This window comes from Phragmites australis, chromosome 2 (genome assembly GCF_958298935.1).
Source record: "Phragmites australis chromosome 2, lpPhrAust1.1, whole genome shotgun sequence".
NCBI classification, from domain to species: Eukaryota; Viridiplantae; Streptophyta; class Magnoliopsida; order Poales; family Poaceae; genus Phragmites; species Phragmites australis.
In genome coordinates, this window is record NC_084922.1 from 6353891 (window position 1) to 6375639 (window position 21749).

Here is a 21749-nt window from a genome sequence, read left to right on the forward strand (position 1 = left end):
AACGGATATTAAAATGAATATCCGAATTTATTTTTTGGACTTAAAATGAATATCCGAATTTATTTTTAAAACGGATATTTAAATTTGTTTTCAAGATTCGAATTTAAATGTGTATATCCGAATTGCTTTGCACTCGGATATGGAAATAGATAATATTCATATTCATTAATCAGAGAACTAAATTTTGCTAATGTTTTATAGAGGTGAACGAAATTTATATATTCCGATCAAGTCAAATTTGATCAAATTTCAATCAAAATTTACAAAAATTTAAATTTTTGATATGAATTTTGAACAAAAATTCTAAAATTTCGGTAATTCCAAGTGTGTACGAATTTTTTGCACACCAAAATAAGAATTCTTGTCATTAAAGATATAGAATATTTGTATACAACCCAATTGAGTAGATATCCAAATGTAGATTCAGATTCAAATTATCCAATTCGTACGCACATTCGAGTATATTTAAATTTGTATTCATATTCGTATTAAAGTATAAATAACAATATAAAAAATTAAGACTATTCATCCGTATTCTATCTGTTTCCATCCCTATTCCTCTCTCGCTCTTTTCACGTTTTTTCTTTGGAATTAGGACCCCGCAGAAATCTCAAATCTGACTCGAAGCGAGCATCTAATATTCTTTCAATCGTATTCCTTTTCATGGCACTTAAATTGTTTCCGAGTCATGTCCACTGAACACCAAGCACAATCTGAATAGCATCGAAGGACCACGTTTTTTTTAAGCGAAAATCTGCAAGGAGAAGGTGCAATGGAAAGGGTTTCCTGATCTGGTTACCTGCTTCATTGCAGGGACATGTTGACTGCAATTTATACGACGGATCATACGATACTTTATTGGTCACGTGGATCACAGGAGATTACGACGGTGAAGCTGAATGGCGTAGCATGAACATGAACAGGGTCTTGGTCGCCGAATGTTGAGCTACCCTGAGCAGCATGAGCTGGAAAAAGGTTTTAAGCTGTTGTTTGTTCTTCTGTACCGACCCAAATGGATATGCCGAAAGCAGTGACGGATGCAGAGGAATGAAGTGCCAATCTTTTTTTTCTCTCTCTTTCTCTCTTTCCCTCTCTCTTTCTCATTCATGAAAAAAAATTTGTTTAGGAACGTTCGGTGAAGACAGTGACGGATGCGAAGGAAACAGTAACTATGTCTCTCTTTTTCTCTTTCTCTTTCTTTTCATCTCTTTATCTTTTTTCCTCTCCATGATAAAAAAAAGTTATTTGAGAGTTCAGGGACTTTCATCGACTACCAAACAATAAAGGAGTTAGAAGCTCCTACTGAATCCACCCCTGGCTGAAAGCTAGAGTGTTTCAATCTTTAAATTTCGTATCTTTAGTTTTTCATATGCACTGCGTGGATATGTTTGTATCAATCTTTAAATTTTGTATCTTTAGTTTTTCATATGCGCTGTGTGAATATGTTTGTATCATGGTGTTAGTGTGTACGTCTACGAGTTGTCGGTGTTTTCCAAAAAGATGCTGCAGTACTTCACAAAGCAAAATTTATTTATGTTTATATTCGATGATTAAATAAAATGTGCTCGCATCTACTTGCGCAAATCAAACGTTTATTGGAGTTGACATCATCAAATGATCATTTGGCAAGAAATGATCCCGCAAAAAAAAAGTGGCAAGAAATGAGGCGTGTGTTTTTATCAATGCAATAATGCCAAGAAATGAGGCGTGTGTCTTTATCAATGTAATAATGCATATATCGTCCAGCTTTGCTCATTTTCTCCAAGTTGCTATGTCATGATATTATATCATGTTGCAAGTTGTTTCAATGCGAAGTAGTCCATTCCGGATATAGCAGGACAGCACGCCGACACCTTGAAACAGCGGGAGCAGCCCCTAGTTTCTTCGGGAAAACCAGAATTCTCGAAGTGTGCAACTGTGTATCCCTCGTTAGCAGGGGCCGATCAGGGTGGCCATAGGATAGTTTGTTGGGTTATTTCGGTTTGGTGTATTTGTTATTTTGGTATAATATGATATTATTATTTTGGTTAATATGGTGTTTTATAAAAATATGGTTCAGGATCAGTAAATACCAAATTATTACGATGCGGTGTGGGTAATTATCATTTCTACCAAATTTGATGCGAATTGAGATGACATAACGAGCCAACACCGTACATTTCAATTTTCATCAGACATCAGTATACAACAGTTCTGTTCTGTTCACTTGCTCAGCATAGCGGATACGTGTTGCGGAGATGCCTGATGTAGTCTTGCGGATTTGTGGCTTGGTGCGTCCGTACGTGGCTGCATGCGGTCAATCGTCGACAACAAACAGAGGCCACCGACCGACCCAGCAGGCCAGCAAACAACCCAACAACGGGCAATAGAGGAGTGGAGGACAACCTCATATGCCAAAAAAATCGGTATCTTCTTTTTTTTCCAACTGGGTTTTACTTAAAAAATCGAAAATCGAAAAACTATACTTTATATCTACCTAACCAAAAACCCGATTAAATCGAGTTGATTAATTTGGTTCAGTTGCAAAGTGCATAACCTAGTAGCCAATGAACCCCCCAACCCCCACCCACAGAGAGGTAGAAGAAGAGGAGGAAGAGAAAGTGAGAGGTGAACGAACCTTTCTACTTGGCTTCTGTTCATCCGTCATGGCTGGTTAGTGTCTTAGCCATGAGATTATTTAGAAAAAAAAGTGTCACCACCACAAGCGACAGAGATGGTGCAAAACTAATGGATCAGGATTAGCAGCGTAACTACATGCGACAACACGATTGGCACCAACCAAAATAATCTGAGAGAACCGTGCACCAGCACTACATCGAAATCCGACTCATATGATATTTGGAGACCGGTGTCAGTGTCACCCATGCATTCTCCATCTCAAGCTTAAGGAGGTTGGTTCGATGGAACAGAGATTGCTCACTCTGTCCTGTCCAGCTGAAATTGGCCAAGAACGATATCGACATTAAACGATTTCGAATTATTTAATGCTCTAGTAAGTTCAGTGGAAGAGAGCAGCTTCTTATTCAGACTGTCTTGACCGGAGTTTTTCCAAGTAAAAATGCCTTCATGGCCTCATCCTTGGGCATGTCAGTGTCAGTTCTAATCCAAACGCACCTGTCACAAATCTGTCAATGTGCTCCAGGGAAACTTATGCGCTCTAATTTACACAGTTCTTAGCAACCAAGCATGGAGATCAGCTTGCTGCATTTTTCCAGGCGTTCTGAACGGCGGCGGGGAGTGTGGAGACGGCGCTCGACTTCACGAAGTGAGCCAGGATGCTAGACTCCAAACCGTTGGATCTAAGAGAAACACTATTAGGCCGGGCAACCATTCGACTTGAGCCACCTCCACGGATCCAAAAAAATAATTGCCCAGAAGCCCAACCTCGTATATATGCAAAAAAAAGTTCCACTAGAAACATGCAAATGCAAATCGAAGTTTGTTAAAACATATCAATCAGACCCTCTCCAAAAAAATGCATCAGACTACTAGCATAAGAGAATTAACATGACTCTGATTCGATAATACGCGAGTAGCGACGAGATTTGATGTAACAATTAAACAATAGCAACGAGATAACAACGAACCATGTGACAAAAGGATCCAGCTCCAGCTTGCAATTTTCTGACAGGCTAATGCTGTTTTCAGGAGACAGTACTTCGTGCATGCTATATTAGGGTCCAGATAGATATTACGAGGAATATGTACAGGGTAAAACGGGTCTTAATTCACATAAGATGGTTCTATAACTACGGCAGAGAGGTACTTCATGGTCTGGTAAACCATGTACACATCTCATTCTTCTGAGATGAAGAGCTGATAATTGGAGAGAGGAGTCATTCTGCGTCTCTCTGCTCAGCTTCATTGGAAGTCCTCTCCAGTCTCTTCAGCTCCCTCTCTTCCTCTTCCTTAATCACCACCTTCTCCTATCATCAATAGGCAAAAAAAAAAAACTTCATCAGCAGATAAGGAGTTTTTCTAGAGTTCAATCCACTTTCAGAACAATGGATGCAACTTTCTACAGATCACTTTACATCCTTAGAGGATATCATCTTCTACCTTCTTGACTTGTGAACTGCAGCTGTAGGGTGCAGAAGAGGCCTCTTCCTGCGACGAAAGACCACCTCCTGCTGCTGCCATCTGAGCCGAACCACTCATGAGCTGCAGCACATCATCGTTCAAGACACACTTCACCACAAAGGCACGAAGCTCCCGTTCTCAAAGGCAACTACGAAGACGTGGTTCCCGCGGGAACCGAGAACAGATGAAATGTCTTCGCCTCTGACCTCTTCAACAAGCTCCTCCGCTGGGACACCGACAAGCTCCTGCGCCTGCTCATCAAAGATCATGACGTTCAGAGAGCCTGTCGCGTCTTCCATCAATGCATCCAGCTTGTACCTTGCTAGCCAACAAAATGAACACGGTTAAGAACGTTCAAAAGGAAAACACAACATAGTTAATTAGGGTGCAGTGTATGAAACTATGAACTGAGCAGCTATGTTCTTTCAGGTTCTTACCGTGGAACAGGTGGCGGGTTATTCGGGCAATCTTGGATGCACCAGAATTTGCTTCCGTTCCCGCTGATCGACACTTTGCAGTGGAAGCATAACAGGTAGTACCAACCCTTGGTGCAATCTATGCCTTTCAAGGTGGCTCTGCACAAAAATCTGGTGTTCTGCATTAGAGGGAAAACATGTGTCTTGATTTATTTACAATAAGTGGTTGAACTTAGTATTGATTTAGTTTGATGATCTTTGATTTTGTATTAGTCTTGATGTGCTGATTTTGAAGAACCCGAAACTTCTGGTTTGAATTCAGAACTTCCCGTTGAACCTCCCGTGTTTAGTGCTTTTGACTCGTCGGAGCTTCCGATGTTCAGTTTTGGCAGTGGAATATGAAACTTCCGGCACGAACTTGGAACTTCTAGATTTGCAGAAAAACCAAGGCAGAGAGCTCCTGTCCGGAGGTAAACCCGGTGTAAGGAACAGTGGCGTCCTAAGAATAGGTGAATTAGCGTACTTAAAAATTAATATCTCTAAAAACTTCGTAAGATAAATCTATATCAATTTCTATCTAAATATGCTCTAGATATATCTAGTGTGTCTACTATAGCAAGGTAATTTGTAAATATGTAAATATGGAAATGTAAATAAGATAGAGAGACAGACCCGGCACAAGGGATTTTTATCCTGTGGTATCGATAGCACACAAACTACCTCTAGTCCACATTGGAGCTCTACAAAAGATATGCTCCTAATCGTCGAGTCTCTTCCGATCAATGTTCTTAAGCTACCAAGTTACCAAAACAAGGCATCAAGCACGATGAGCCACTAAACCACCAAGGCGAGGTCTCACCACTAATCTTTTTTTCGGTCACTTATGTGTCGTCTTTACATCGAAGGTTTAGTCACAAATACAAGGTTCTTCGTATCCCCGCACAAACTTCTTGCTGCCACTCTACACCAAGTCGGAGGGTCAACAAGTTATCAGCGAGTCACCAAGACTCTAAGACGCTGGCGTACCTCTCGGTACATGGTTGGATCACTTCTTGATCCACTCTCTATGTTGTAGCACTTAGCAACACTTCTCTCTAGACCTATAAGCAGTAACCACTCTCTAATGGTATGCATAATCACCTTAGATGAACACTTTAAGCACTCTAATGGCTTGGATATTTTCTCAAGTGTATAAAGGCTTCTCTAGACTTCAGCATATCTAAATGAATGAGTGGAGTGGTATATATAGCTTCAACCCTGCGGACTAACCGTTATCCCAACGGCTCACCTTTACTGTAAAACACCGGATGGTCCGGTGACAACAGTAGTACAAGCACCGGACCATCCAGTGTGTACTCTGAGGAAACAATCCATTGGAACTCCACTTACACTTCTTTTATTCACCGGATTGTTTGGTGTATACTCCATCGCCATCACCAGACTATCCGGTGTGTATACCTTAGGCTGACCGAGTCATCTTCTTTATTGTTCAATTGTCCAGTGTTTTGATCTTTTGATCATCGGTTCTTCCTGTGTGTAGATCTTTGTCTTCTCTAGATTTTTCACACACTCTATTTAATACTCTGATGAAGCCTCTGGTGTTCACATTTTCATCACCGGACTATACGGTGAGTTGATCTTTGATCTTCCTTGGTTGAGAAGCCTCACTGCAAAAAATGCTCTAGTGTGCTTTTTCTTTGAACACCAGACTATCCAGTGAAGTCTTCATTTCCTTCTTCTGAGAAAGATACTCCGGTGTACACTGCTTCTAAGCATCGGACTTTTCGGTGAGTGTAATCTTATTTTTCCACCTCTTTGAAAAATGCTCCGGTGTGTACTCTTGTGCTATCACCGGACTATACGGTGAGGTCATTTTCATAGGGATTTCTCCAATTTAATCAAACTTTGTCCCAACTGCGGTGGTTTCTTGATATATTGCATCTATGAGACCTACTAACATATATTCTTGATAAACATGTTAGTCTCATTGACTATGTAATTATTAATCACAAAAATCATAATCATAACCTAATAGGGTCATTTTCGCTACAATCTTCTATTTTTGTGATTGATGACAACACAACCAAACACAAGAGGCAAATAAAACCAATTAAGAAAAATACATGATTTCAAAAGATCATAAGGCCATACCTCTTTGCTTAGATGCATAGTAAGAACAATTCATGATACCAATTGTAAATATAACCATGTTCTTATCAACACTATATCTCCCTCAACATTATGTTCCTCTTTTTATTGTGGCTTCTATGTAGATAGTTCTTGTTTTCTTCATTGCCACTATCTCATTTGATCGACCGATGAAAGAACTTCGTTTTCTCCCCCTTTGTTCACTTTGACATCCCTGAACATCTTGCTTTATTGCTTGTTCTCCCTTATGCATATCATCTTGCAACTTACATCTTACGTTGGTCTCAAAAAATTTCCCTTTATCAACAATCTCAAAAAGGCTACAAACACATGTTGAACTGGAAAACTCATTTAAAGAATTTTAGAGAGAGCTTCATAAAACATGATCCATATGAATGAAACGACTTAGATATGAGGTATTAATACTGTCGGAGGATGAACTCCACAAGTGGGGATCCGGAGGGACCCCCTTTGAGATTCGGCCGGGGAATGATTCTGAATCCATCTCGTACGTGAATTAAATGAGAGTAAATGAGATACAGGCGGGATGGATGATCGGATGCTAGAGAAAATAAATGCTCAGGGGATTTTAGATAGGTTCGGGCCGCACGGAGCGTAATACCCTACTCCTGTGTGTATGCTATAAATGCTCTGGGAATGCCTCTCTGAGAATCTCTTGTGTTACAAGGATTTCTGTCTAAGTCTAAGCTTCGTGTGTCTTGTTCTTCGTTAGCCTGTCTCGGTATTCTTCAACTCATGAGACTTAGTCGACTTCCAGAACTTGTCCTCGTCGTCGGGATGCACCCCCACCTTTTATACCGTCGGGGCGGCCTAGCGTGCCCAGAAAGGATGGCGCAAGTCCCAAGGCGTCATAAATGGAAAGCAACCATCATGGGCTGCAGCTTGACGTTACGGGGGGGTGAAAACGCGTCCCCGTCCGGTCCTGTCGTCATCATCCCACTTTTCAGCGGGTGCAGTAGGAAGGGTCCACTAGGCAGCCACCGAGAAACCCCACGTGCCCGCCCAGTCAGAGCGAGCATAACACAGCAGAGCGGCAGGCGATATGCCTCGAGCCCAGCGACGATATCTCCAAGCTGCGTCGGATGACACGCGATGGGACCCGTCGCAATAAATGTCCCCACGCCTCCCTACCAGGCGGTGGCAGGGACTGACAGCAGGCGTGGGGGGAGTGGTTAGAAGTGATAGTCCACGCTCCCTCTTAAATGCAGCATCGGGCCTCTCACCAATTGACACCTCACCGCTGAGCCCTTGTGGGGTCCACCGGCAAGGGGCTTCTCAGGTCCTCAGGGAACTCTGGGTGCTCGGGGACTACTGTTCATAGCTCCGAGTGCCCTCTACCGGATCTGCCTTTTCTCGGTCCTCGGGGAACTCGGGTACTCGGGGACCACTGTTCATAGCCCCGAGCGCCCTCTCCTGGACTGCCTTCTCGGGTCCTCGGGGTACTCGGGTACTCGGGGACCACTGTTCATGGCCCCGAGCGCCCTCTCCCGGAACTGTGTTTGCTCGGGTCCTCGGGGAACTCGGGTACTCGGAGACCACTGTTCATGGCCCCGAGCGCCATCTCCCGAAACTTGGTCTTCTCGGACCTCGGGGAGATAGTCCCCGAGGGAAGGCGCCACGTGGCATTCTGCTGTCCTGACCTCGGGACTCGGGGACCCCTGGTTCCCATGTCACCGACAAATGCCAATTGAAAAGATATACCAATAGAAAAAATAGGAGGCATTGATATCAATTGAAAATGATAAAAAAGAATCACAATTCATAAAACTCACATGATATAATTTAAACTCCCCTGTATGTGTGCATATATATAATAAGACTCACTTGTGAATATCACTTGTAGAAAAATAGCAATATATGCATAACTAGACAATATGTCAAGACGAAAGTTTAAGTCATATTATGTATTGAAGGTAGCTTAAATGAACAAATGAATTGACAATGATACCAAATTACCAATTGAAGCTTTTAAGCATCATACCTCTGGGGACTTGTTGATCACTTCATGAGACTACAAAAGATATTACTTGAAACACATGTTAGTCTCAAAATCACAACTCGTAGGATGTACTTCTCCAAAATATGTGCATACAAGTATTGTATACTTGTGAGATATATACACTAGTTATTGATAACAACGAGAAGGGTATCCTATAAATTAGATTTTGACACATAAAGGATAATAATTAAAAAAAACTAGTGCCATGTAAGAAACATATAACTAATAAATTATGTATGTTGCTCATAAGAAAGAGAGACACAAATAACCTATCATATGAAAAACTTACACTATATATTACAATAAATTAAATTGAGAACCTACAATCCTAGACAAGACAAGTGAATTCGTCAATTTAGAGAATTTAGCATCTGGTATCTTTGTCTTGTTTACCTTTGGATGGAAATTTAGGTATATGATGATTATGATCTTTGCCAATGTACTCAATCTTGTATATTTAGCTTCTTTGCTTGAACCTTTATTTCATCTTGTGAGCCAAGTCTCCAAGTCTCTGAGCCGACTTGTGGACTACAAATCTTCTTTGAATCCAAACCGATTTGAGCTCTCTTATGTTGATGATTACTTTTTTAGGCACTCAAATGAGTTGGTTCCATCCTCGGTCCTTTCTCCTAACTATGTTTGCGATCAATTTGGCATTGTTCTTCTTCTTGAGTTTGTAGTGATTGTTCTTGGTCTTGATCTTTTAGTTGAATTTGGTGTAGATATTGAAGTTCTTGTTGAAGAGCTCCTTCTTGATGATGGTACGGCTCGGTTTGATATGCATTTGAATTTTGCAATAATTTCAGAGTAAACAGTCTAATTCTTGGATGAATCGTATAATCCCATAGTCTAATGGAGCCTTAAGCCCTAGCAATCTGCTCAAAATTATCACTTGATTATTTGTGTTTGTGTTACTATTTGATGGCATTCTGGTTACACTTTGTTAAGAAAAAAAAAACACTGTCTAGCACATGTATTCCCCTTGCACGTGTTCGATCAAAGTGTCAATATAATTATGGTATGTATTTTTATCTCTTGTGGTTAGAAAGAGAAAGCGTCAGGTCGGATGGGACCGCAACGTGGGAATTTTTCAAAATATTATTTTTAGGGTAATTTCAGAAATAATATAGAAAATCATAGAATTTAAAAAATATCACCTGTTCAAGCGACCTAAAATTATAAAAACCGTGGCTAAAAAATAGAGTTTTTGCACTACAGTTGAGCGAAAAATATTATCGTAGGACCTTATAGCGAAAATAGAAAAGTTTTTCATCAGACCATATCATGAAAATAGTTTTGAAGGACCATTACGGGAAAATACTTTTCGTTGGACTAGATCGTGAAAATTATAATTTTTGTTGAACCGTCCAACGAAAATTACCGAGTTCGCTTGTGACGCCTCGCACCTCCTTCTTCTCTCTGTTAGTCGACATCATCACCGAGCTCGCGGGGAGGAGAGAGAGAGGCTGACGCACGACGAAGGAGAGAGCACTATGTGAAAAAAGATCACTGAGTGATAACTATAATTAGTGACAGGCCTCGTATCTATTACCTCGAATGCATCACTAATGAGTCGGCATTGTTGACGGGTTAAGACCCATCACATATAACTAGGTAATGGATCACAAATTGACCCGTCACTTATGAAAGTTATAAGTGACGGGTTATAACAATGACCTGTCACTTCTGACTTTTTTTATTTTTTTGACATGAAAAAAAGTAAAAAATATTTTTTCACCCAAGTCACCCAACACAGGGACCCATTATATATGCCCCATAAGCTACGTAATTTTTCAAACTGCTTTCAGTCTTTACGTTGCATAGGAATCGAACGTGTGCCCCTTACCACCACAGCTATCACGTTGTTATGATAGAAAACGGATATTTTATCTTTTTAACCTTTGTTACTGAAGGTCAAAGGTGATAGGTTATAACCATGACCCGTCACCTATGTCCATACTACCAAATTGGTAATACGAAGCGTCTTTGGTAAAATGGGTATAATTTTTGCATACGGACTTTAATTTTGATTTTTTTTTTTATTCTATGGACATCGGCAGAAAAAAAAGTTACATCCGTTTTCCCTCACTTCATCAAGTTCGAAAAAAAATTTGAGACCAAAAACAGTCTGGAAGATTGAGTTCTTGCGCACTGAAGCTTATGCATCATTTTTGAAACTCGTATTTGTGTCCATAGCTGCCACCCCTTACATCTAATTTGAGCAGAAATATACAATGATTCTTATTATAGTGCTACTGCGGTAAGAAAAAATAAGAGAAAAATAAAAGAAAATAAAAAAGTTATAGCACCATGCTATGTACATATTTACTATATAAGCAAAAAGTTAAATAAATTGCGATAGGAAATTGATTGGCTAATACATCTAATAATTGATTAATTAAAATTTCTTCACCTACTCTGTTTTATCAAACTAGTCATTAGTGATGGGTTCTAATTTGACCCATCCTAATGACTCTCTAGGATGATCCGTTACTGATGAGTTGGTCATTACTGATGGATGACAACTTGACCTGTTACTTATCACTAATCAATGATGACCTGATAATAAGTGATGGATCATAACTTAATCTATCATTTATGACTAAACAAGAATGACCCGTCACTTATAACTGGTCTTGATCCGTCATTTATAATTGGCCTAAGATAATCTGTCACTAATTTTGTGTCTCCTTTATCTGTTTTTCACGTAGTGGAGGATGTGCGCGCGTAGGAGGAGAGAGGACGAGCGTGTGTGGGAGGAGAGAGGTTGTGCGGTGCATTTGGCACGAAGAGGGAGGAGGCCAGTTAGAACAGAAGAAGATGTTAGTCTTTAGCCGTTCGTCATCTCTGAATGGTTCGGATTCATTCGCGCTACGACGAAAAACTCTACATCTTATGTAATATTTATCAGCGTATGTAACCTTTATTTTGGATTTTATGATAACTATATTTCAAAAGTACTATTGTTTGAAAAATTATATTTTTCATCCTTCCAAGTTTACTTCACTAAAAAGTTACTCAGATAATTTTACATCAAATAAAAAAAAAGAAACATCAGCAATCGGCCAATTACCTGGCCAAAATTACACCGAACGAAAAATTAAAGAAAAAAATGTTCTCGGCAATCACATAAGTACTTGGACAAAATTACATCAAATAAAAAATAACGATTTTTTGCATGCATAAATTATAATTTAAATTAATTTTCATATTTACAAGATATTTTCACAAAATGGAAAAGCAACGCAATATTTTCGTGAAACTAGATCGGAAAAAACTATCGTCGCACTACCGTTCAGTGAAAATATGATTTTTTTTTCAATTTTCGGAACCGCGGAAATATTTTCCCTAGTCAGCAGCGCGAAATTATATTTTCGCATAACGGTCTCACAATTTCTGTACTTTTCGCTTTACTGTTGTGCGAAAATTATTTTTTGCTAAACGGTCACGTGAACCTGTCATATTTTTTAAATTTCATGGTTTTCCGTATTATTTATAAAATTACCGTAAAAATAATATTAAACAATTCTGCAACGTGGTGCGTATGTTAATTATATTTTGCATCCTCTCAAGTTTACTTCAGTGCTGATTTCAGCCACGAACTGGTACTGATAGTAACTATTAATACTGTTTTTTGGTGCCTCAATTATTGCTCACGCGTAGGAGTTTAAGAACCAGCACTGATAGTCACTATCAGTGCCGGTAGAAACTAGAACCGATACTGATGCATGCGTTATATGTATATTCAACACTTAACCGTTCTCCTTGTTTGCTCTATTCAACCTGACGTTATTTCTCTTCCTCGACCACCCCTCCTGCCCGTTCGCAGCCTCCTCATCGCGCGTCGGCTCGTCACCTCCTCATCCTCGTCCTCATCATACATCGACCTACCACCTCCTCCTCATCGTCACGCACCAACCGCAACATGGTGCCAGTTCTCGACTATCCATTTGCTCATCTAAACGGTCACGCCAACGTGTCATATTTTTAAATTTCATAATTTTTCATATTATTTCTAAAATTACTGTAAACAAATAATATTAAAAAATTCCGTAACGTGGTGCGTTTGTATAAGTTTATCTCAACTATCCATCTGCTCATCCATTAAATTTGTCACTTATTTTATATTTTTTTCACTTAATCCTATAAAACTAATCTTAACATAAATACACTGCTAAAATAAAGGAAACGTACGCACTGTGTTACGAAATTTTCCCATCCCAGATCGGATTGGTCCTTGGAGTCAAGTCCATCACTTGCCCACACGCGAACCACAGCACCGAGAGGAACGCAATACACGCGCCAGCCGCGCGGCTCACAGCGCAAAGGAGTGCGCCGTACGTGTCAACTATCGAACTCGCTACGCCGATCTCGCCAAAGCAATTACAGTTTTTCAATTTTATTTAAAGGTATACTAAGATATATTTATATAAATGTGCAGCATACGAGTAATATGCGTGCGTAGATACATCCAACTTATACTTAAAAAACTCCCGCTTCTCTCATTCTAAAAAAACTCGAGGTTCTGTATTTCCTTCTCTTCTACGAATGGCCATATTAACATCCATGAAACGTATCTTGATTGCTTCTTTATCTTGGTCTAATTGCTAGTATAAGCTAGCTAAACTAGCGTCCGAGTTGCTACCGTGTGTACGCAAGGGCCAGGGTCGTACGTACGTACCTCGGTACCTGCCCGCCGTTGCCAAGAACGGTGTTCATGCTTGAAGGGCGTAGCGGTGGCGACGAGGGAGCCGGCCACAATTCGGCAGCGGGCGGTGTGGCGGCGTCGCCGTTGCCACCGCGGAAGGGCGCCGTCGTTGATCCTCGCTGCACTCGCTTGTGACCTCGACAGCCTCGCCGGCCCCGGGCGGTCGCCGGCGCCCATGGATCACCACCACAACGTAGAGATCTACGTTCGTACTCAAGCCGCTAAACCGCGCAAGTGCTCACGTACAGTGTTGTTGTTTGTGATCATATATATCATCTTAGTAGATTAATATATTACTTTCATTGATGGTTAATTTTCCAACATGTACCTAGCTAGCATCACCAATTTGCACGCTGGTAGATAGGTGAAAACGGATCGAATTTTTTCTACCCACCTGAGCACCCGAACCGATTTAGATGCTAATTAGATCTTGGACATCAGATATTCGAAAGAAATCTTATATCTCGGATATCCGATATCCAAAGAAATCTTTGATATCGGATCGGATTTTGGATAGTTATATTGAATTCGGATATAGAGAGTCAGTTATCCGTCAGATATCGGATATTCGAGAATAAAATCGCATATATCCAAAATTTATCTGAGTCTTTCTTTCGAAGTTTGTAACATCTTCATACGAAGTCGGATAGAAACAATATCTATATGAAAATTATAGCTCTCGATAAGATCTACAAGTTTGTAGTACATATTTTTTTCATTAAAGTAATTAACATGTTCTAATAATTAATAGAAGATTACCAGTATATTGAACATTCGTAACTTCTTTGATTTCGCTCTAACATAATTCTTTTCATAGGACTATAGTGTTGATTTGTTTGTTGGATCTCTAATGTAATAGTATTTTGGATATGTGGAATAATCGAATAATTATAACATATATATATATATATATGTTTGTTAATTTTACTCAATATCTATATAAATATTCGTGACTGATATTATTTGCATCTGACTCATCATATATTTAATCCGTATTTATGATTGAGACTATCTATATGTATCTATATCCGATACTATTCCTATCCAGCTCCAATCCTAATAAAAAAATACAGAATATCCGATTGGATTACGTGCGCTCCGAGTCTGAGACGTACAAAGAACCAGCGGTAACGAGTCACACGCAAAAATTGATCCGAATCAATGTGGATCCGACTCGGAGGGGGACTCCGCTCTGATCGCACACGGCACACGACGTGTCCGTCTCCTGCTCGGGTCGGAGATCGCAGGACGCGCGCGATAAATACCGAAGGTATGCGTACGTGAGGTACCAAATCACCAGTAGATCAGTACTCCTGCAGTCCTGCAGCGTCGATCGGTCATCCATCGCGCTCGCGCCATATGGTGCTCACCCGGAGCATGGCGGCGAGGCGGGCGGCGCTCCCGCTGCCATATGACGTCGTCGTCGAGATCGCCGGGCACGTCGCCGCGAGCTCGCCGCAGCCCATGGACGACATCTGCAGCCTGCGAGCCAGCTGCAAGGCCATGCACGCCGCGTGCAACGAGCGCTTCGTCAGGAGGCGCGTGGCTCTGGAGCGGGAGGCCAAGATGAAGTGGTCCGACAACGACCGCTACCTCGCCGTCGTCGGCAACCTGGCCGGCGCCGGCAACCCAGAGGCCTGCTTCCTCGCCGGGCTCACGCTCGTCTTCGCGCACCGGTGGGCGCGGCCGGGAGCCGAGTTGCTCGACCGGGCGGCCGCGGCCGGCCACGAGGCGGCGGCGTACGTGCTCGGCCTCCTCCTCTACAACGCCGTCGAGTCCCGCGGCGTCGCGAAGCAATACGTCAGGCTGGTGGAGGGCGAGGCGGCAGCCGGCGACGTCGACGAGAAAGGGTGCAAGGCCAAGAAGACGAACAGGGAGTGCGTGCGGTGCCGGACGCAAGCCGCGGAGGCAGTACGGGAGGTGACGTGGAATGTGGCTGGGCCGGTGCGGCAGGTGCCACTAGTGCTGCCGGAGGACGGCCATCGGTGCACGGCCACTGGCTGTGGCGTGCCGGAAGGGTGGGGTGACTGCGCCGTCTTCTGTAGTGACGGCTGTAGGATTAGGCATGAGTACGTCGCATTCTTTTCGCTAGTGTCACTACCTTTCTGTTAAACTGGCGAGATGAATATGTACAAATCGTAGAACCTTGATGCCAAGTTCGTTTTATCGTCCGACGGGTCATACCATTTTTCACATGCCTGAAAATAACATCTTTTTTAGGCAACACGTAGAGCCACCGAATCTCTATCTAACACGCTATAAGTTTTCTTTAACCTTCATCGGATCCTAACACCGGCTCGCTTCCCCACCTCTCACACACATACTGCTGTTTCAGGTGTGCTCGCCACCTTCGTCGTGCTAGCCTCTTAGTTTTAAGCGCCTTGTCATTGGCCGATCTAGCGGTTCTCTACTGTTTGTGACCAGTGGTGCCCTCCTCCTCCATCTTCTCTACTGAGCTGGCTTCTATCCCCTAGAAGCTCTTTTAATCCTTGAGACGAAGGAAGTCCCTCCCTCTGTAACCTCATCGACAGTAACCCCTCCTCTAAACTCGTTAGCGCCAGCACGTTCACATGTGTTACATGAAAAAATTAAGTTTTAAGCTCCAAAACTCTAGGAAGCGTGAATTTATAAAGCCATATGAATATATGCTTACGAAATAAATCATAAAATTACGGCTAAACAAAATACTACCTACGAATATATTACACATGTCGATCGGAGGACCATTTTATATTACTATGAACCAATAGGTAACACCTAGGGAATTATGAGTAGATATGTTTCAAAGAAAAAGAACTGAATTTTGATCAGTGCATAGGAAATTAAAAAATGATGGAGATTCAACCTTACAATGAAACACATGAGTACGCCGAATTATTTCCGCTAGTGTCACTACATATCCCATAACGGTGAAAAAAATTGTATAAACAACAAGACCTTGAATCCTTTACCTACAGCTTTAATGTCGGATGTAAATTATCTATATATCTAATGTGAGGATAAAACGAGATACGTGTTGTTCTTACTTTTTGAATTCCATGTGTTTTCTCCCGTATTTTATCGTATAGCGCGCGTTTGTATATAGTTAATTTGTAGGTCTAACCGTCTAACATACGCCCAAGGTGTGGTTTAAGTGAATGTAGGCCTGGTGTGTGTGTATTCACATACTACGGTTGTACCTGAAATGACTGTGCCGCACGTGATCTCTACTCAACACCAGCTTCTTTCCTTCTCTTCTTCTGGAAATGGCCGTGCTAACTCCCATGCCATGGGCTCACATGATTATAAACAAATTAGAGTACGTACACACGCATGACACGTATCCTGATTTCTTCTTAATTATGTATCCTAGTTGCTACCGTGTACGCAAGGATCAGCTGCTGCCCTTAAGTACGTAACTGCCTGCCATTGCCAAGCGCCCAGGATTCATGAAGGATGCGAGTGCGGCGGCGAGGGAGACGGCCACGGTTTGGCGGCGGACGGCGCTGTCGCAGGAGGGCGCCGTCGTCGATCCTCAGCGCGCTCCCCGGCGACCTCATCGTGTGCGGTGGAGATCGTGGGCCGCCTCGCCGCGCTATCGCCGGCGCCCACCGACGACCTCCACTGCGTCAGAACTACGTACAAGTTACAGCTTGCATGCAGTGGCGGACCCAGGGCCCGGCGACCCTGGGCACCCGCCCGGGCTCCGCCTCGATCCACCTCTATATCTCTATATAGGTTATAAAGAAATTCGTGACTTTGATCGGTCAAATTTTGGACAAAGTCTAGCCTGCACGGGCACCGCCTGTATCCAACCCAGGCTCCCTGAAATCCCTGGATCCGCCACTGCTTGCATGCATATACCTAGCTTGCCACGTAGGAGGGACTCCGAGTCTGAGACGTCGTACAGGCCGGGCAGCAGTAGCAAATCACACGCAAATACTGATCCGAATCGGAAAGGGCTAGCTAGTTGGCATTGATCATCATATCCGACTCGGAGTAGAATTAGCTAGGAGGAGGCGATAGCTAGCGAGGGCATGCGTACCAAACTACCAAACACTAGCGATCGAGTACGCAACGTCGATCTGATCATCCATCGAGCACCATGTCCCACACGACGTCATCGTTGAGATCGCCGGGGCCGCCGCCACGAGCTCGCCGTGGCCTATGGATGACCTATCCAGCATACGACACTAATATAGAATATGTTATAAGTAGTGTCTTATCAGTATCGATTCGAATATAATCGGTACTGTTGATATATCAGTGCCGGTTCTTAAACTCGCGCGTGCGAATCACGATTGAGCATCAAGAACCGACACTGTCGGTTCGTGGCGCCTCAATTATTACTCACGCGCGAAAGTTTAAGAACCGGCACTGATAGTCATTATCAGTGCCGGTAGGAACTAGAACCAGTATTAATGTCTGTGTTATATGTATATCCAGCACTTAGTCGCTCTCCTCGTTTGCTACATTCAGCCTAACGCAACTCCTCCTCAACTGCAGCCTCCTCCTCGTCCGTAGCCTCCTCGTCCTCGTCCTCATTGTGTGTCAGCCTGCCACCTCCTCCTCCTCGTCACGCACTGACCGCCGCCTCCTCATCCTCATCGTGTGTCGACCCGCCGCCATCTCCTCATCCTCGCCGCACGTCAGCCCACTACCGCCTCCTCGACATCCACATGACGAGCAGCAGCGGCAGTGGAGGTGGAGTGCGTAGATCTAGGCAGCATGGAGGTGGTCGCTTCATCCTATCCAGCCGTCCAGGTCCGGATGACCACCCTTGTACTCCCAGCCTCTAAATCCTCAACGGTGTATCCCCTTCCTATCCAGAAGGGCCACGAAACACCTGTTTTAGTTCTCAAATTCAAGTTAGCAAATTGTATTTAGCACATTGTAGTTAGTAATTTTAGTTAGTCAATTTAGGTCGTGGATTAGATATGTATTTTAGTTCAAAATATGTTGGCTTATTATTAGATATGTATGTCATGATATTAGATGTGTATCGCTATATCGGTATTTTAGATGTTACCATCACTTCCCAGTGAGCAACTAGTTTGGTACTTTCTTGTTATGCAATTGATGACTCGATATAATTGCGAGATTATTCACATGTGCCCATTGATATGGTATTGACATTTTTTCTCTAGGTATGTAGACATACCTATGACTTGTCGTAAGTATATCTACATGCTCGGAGATGAAAATCCCTTTGCTATAAAATATAAGAAGGCTAGTTAATATTACAGTTTGTAATTAACAAATTCAAAAATTAACATATCGATCGATATAGATGTTTCCTCATCTACAATGGTTATATGACATTATTGCGGACCTTGGTGGCACATCCCTGTTGTGATGAACACCTTAGCTTATAACAATAAAATGAAGATCACTATCTCTTTTAGCATTGATTTTCCTGTAGAAGGATATATTACTTTAACGGCATCAAGCTCTGAAACAGACCAAAGACTTATGACTGAAAAATCTGCTATCCATGCGCTTCTACAATCAGTTAACCGGAAACTTGGATACATGTTTTCGTACTACAGCTATTTCAAATTAAAAGCGCTTGAATAGAATGAGGATGTGCTTGCAATGACTCCTAGACTCTCACGGTTACATGCAGCTGAAACGGTTGGTGACATGAACATGTAGTTTGTAGCTAGATCTAGCAGTTTTATGAGGGCCAAGCTGGTGCTCCATCCTCCGTCGCAGAGGTAAGCTTTTCTAGGCAGGTGTAGATACTTTGAACTGCTCTTTTCTTCTTAATTACGCAACTTTACTCGTTTGTCGTAGGCCCTCGGCGACCACCGTGACCACCCCCCCTGACGGTGCCCCGGCCTGATGCCCCGACGCCCCTACCAGCGTTGGCTTTGCCCCTTGACATATCGATGGTGGCTCCAGGCCCCACGAGCTTGGTCGAGGAGTCAGTTTTGACTCCTAACTTGCTCTCGTGGGTCGGCCGTTTCCCGGCCGCCGTCCGCAAGCTGGTTGAAGAGAAGGAGATGGCGACCAGCAGATGCGCCAACCTGGAGAAGCAGCTGGTCAAGATGTAGAGGAGGTGCGGCGAGCTCTCCCAAGAGAAAGTCGTGCTGGCAGCCGAGCGCTTCCAGCTCAAGGAGGAAGAGCGCACTACCCTCAACATCCTCTGGGAAGCCTTCGGAGCGCTAGCGGATCCGCTGGGTAGCCTCGGGCTGGGGGTGATCGAGCCGAAGGATGACCGCACCGCTCGAGCCTGGGCCTACGCTCTCCAGGTCCTTGCAAAGCACTTCTCTGAGCTCCCTGCCACCCTGGTGTTGAGGGGAGCGGAGGATGTTTCGTAGGCGGTGAGGGTAACCGCGGAGTATATCTTTCGGTGTTACCATAGCCGTGACCCTAACTTCAACCTGGACTTGGTCCGGGAAGGGGCCGTGGTTGCCGGTCCAGAAGCTGAGGAGAGACTTCGGCGAGAGTGCCAGGGGGCAGTGGACTACGTGATGTTCATCTTTCGGGTGGAGGCCACCGAGGAGTAAAAAACTCGATTGTAACCTTTGTTATGTAACATTTTTTGAACGGAGCCCCCACGCCTTTGTTTCCAGACAAGATTGTGTCGTTGTGGTCGTAGAGTTCCCAAAGTGTCCGAGCCTTCAGCCTGAACCGAACCGATGCCCATGCTGATTGGCCTCTCAGCCCTTATCGAATCCCCGACCATATCCGTCGACTACCCTTCCGACCGACAATCCTTGGAGGTGGCAGCCGGATGTGTGCGGGGGTTTGTGGCCGAGCGGACGAGTACTTCCAGCGACCTTCAAGGTGTGTTGCACCTACCGCTTGCACCGCGTGATGGTCCTAGGTAACACAAGTAGGGTTCGACCTGCTGACACTGGTGTGGCTTACGCTCTGTCTTTTGACTAGCCTGCCAGGAGGAGTTACTCGGGGCGCAGAGGGACCTGGAACGGGCGACTAGGGAAAGCGCTGAGCAGAGGGAGGAGTTCTACGACCACCTTCGCCGCTGCTGGGAAGATTTCTATGCGATGCAAAAAGAACTCGAGCGGCTGATCAAGGAGAGCGACGACCGACGAGTGGCGTTCTATAACCAACTCAGTCGAGCTTTTACCCCTTTTGACTCGTTGCTTCAGTCCGTCGGTGTCCAGGTTCGTCTGACCCCTGGGAACACCGTGACCGGTCATGTCGAGTGATTTCTAGTGGCCTCCGAGGAGGCAGGTGGCCTTAAGCAGAGGATTCACGAGACCGTCATCGACCATCTATTTAAGGTTGGAGTCTCTGACGCCTGCCTGGCCCTTGCCTGTGTCAGCGACCACTTCCTCAGCCTAGACCACTTGCCGGCAGTCGGCGGCGGTTTTGAGGGTACTTGGATGACCGCGAAGGAAGTCGGCGCCCGACCTGATTCATTTTTGTATGTCGTTCATTCTTGTCTTTGGACCATCCGGTTCAACCCACTCAGGAGTATTTTTGGGTCCTAGGAGGAATGTCGTAGGCTTGTCTGGAACCAGCTCCCGGACTTTGTAATGATAGGTGTTTGGCCTTTATGTGGGTCTTCTCCGTGTTTGGATGATAAATAGCCTTCTGAGTGCCTGTATCGCTTAGGGAGGATCACATTAAGCCGCTCGCGAGCAACATTCCTGGTGCTGAGGGAGACCCTTAGCACGACGAGCCTTTTGGTGGCGACCAGCGCTCAACCCGATTTAGGACTTGTGGTATTGTGGTTGTTAACCCTCGGGTGCCTTTACACTGTCATCGTGCGAGCGGGTTAGCTTTGGATCTCGTCACATCAACATGGGCGAGCGCGCTAAACAAATCTTGGAACTTGGCGGGAGACCGCGTTTGTCCTTGGAGTCCTGCAACATAAAGAGTTTGATTACTTTATTTTGGAAAAACATACAAGTTATGTCCACGCTCGCCCAGAAGGTCCTGCAAAATAGACAAACAGGCTTGTCTCCGAGCAGCCTCATACATAGAGCTGGCGCACCACGAGCTGTATGATCGGCGGCCGACAACCCCGGCCAACCCGACCGCGTGACGCCGGGAAACTGGAGGTCGTCGGTGACCTGCGACCAGTTTCGTGTGTGGTGGTGACGGTCGTGCCTGAGGTCAGGAATTTAGGGCTGCCTGGGGCTTTAGAGGACGGTCCCACGATGTCTAGCCCCCAGATAGTGAAAAGCCGAGAGAGTGGTATGGTTTGAAGTATCCAGGCTGGTAGGTTGGTATTCTGGTCATGGTGCTGGTACGACTCGCACCTTTTCACCTGCTCGTGAGCATCTTGGAGGGCAGTGGGAGGTTCGGCCTCCACGTCTGCCTCCGAGGATGTTAGGGAGCGTTGTGCTCCCCCCATCCTAAGCGATGTACTTCAGTAAAGGGTCGTTGCTCCCTTGGTGATAGAGGCGTCCCTCTACCAAGG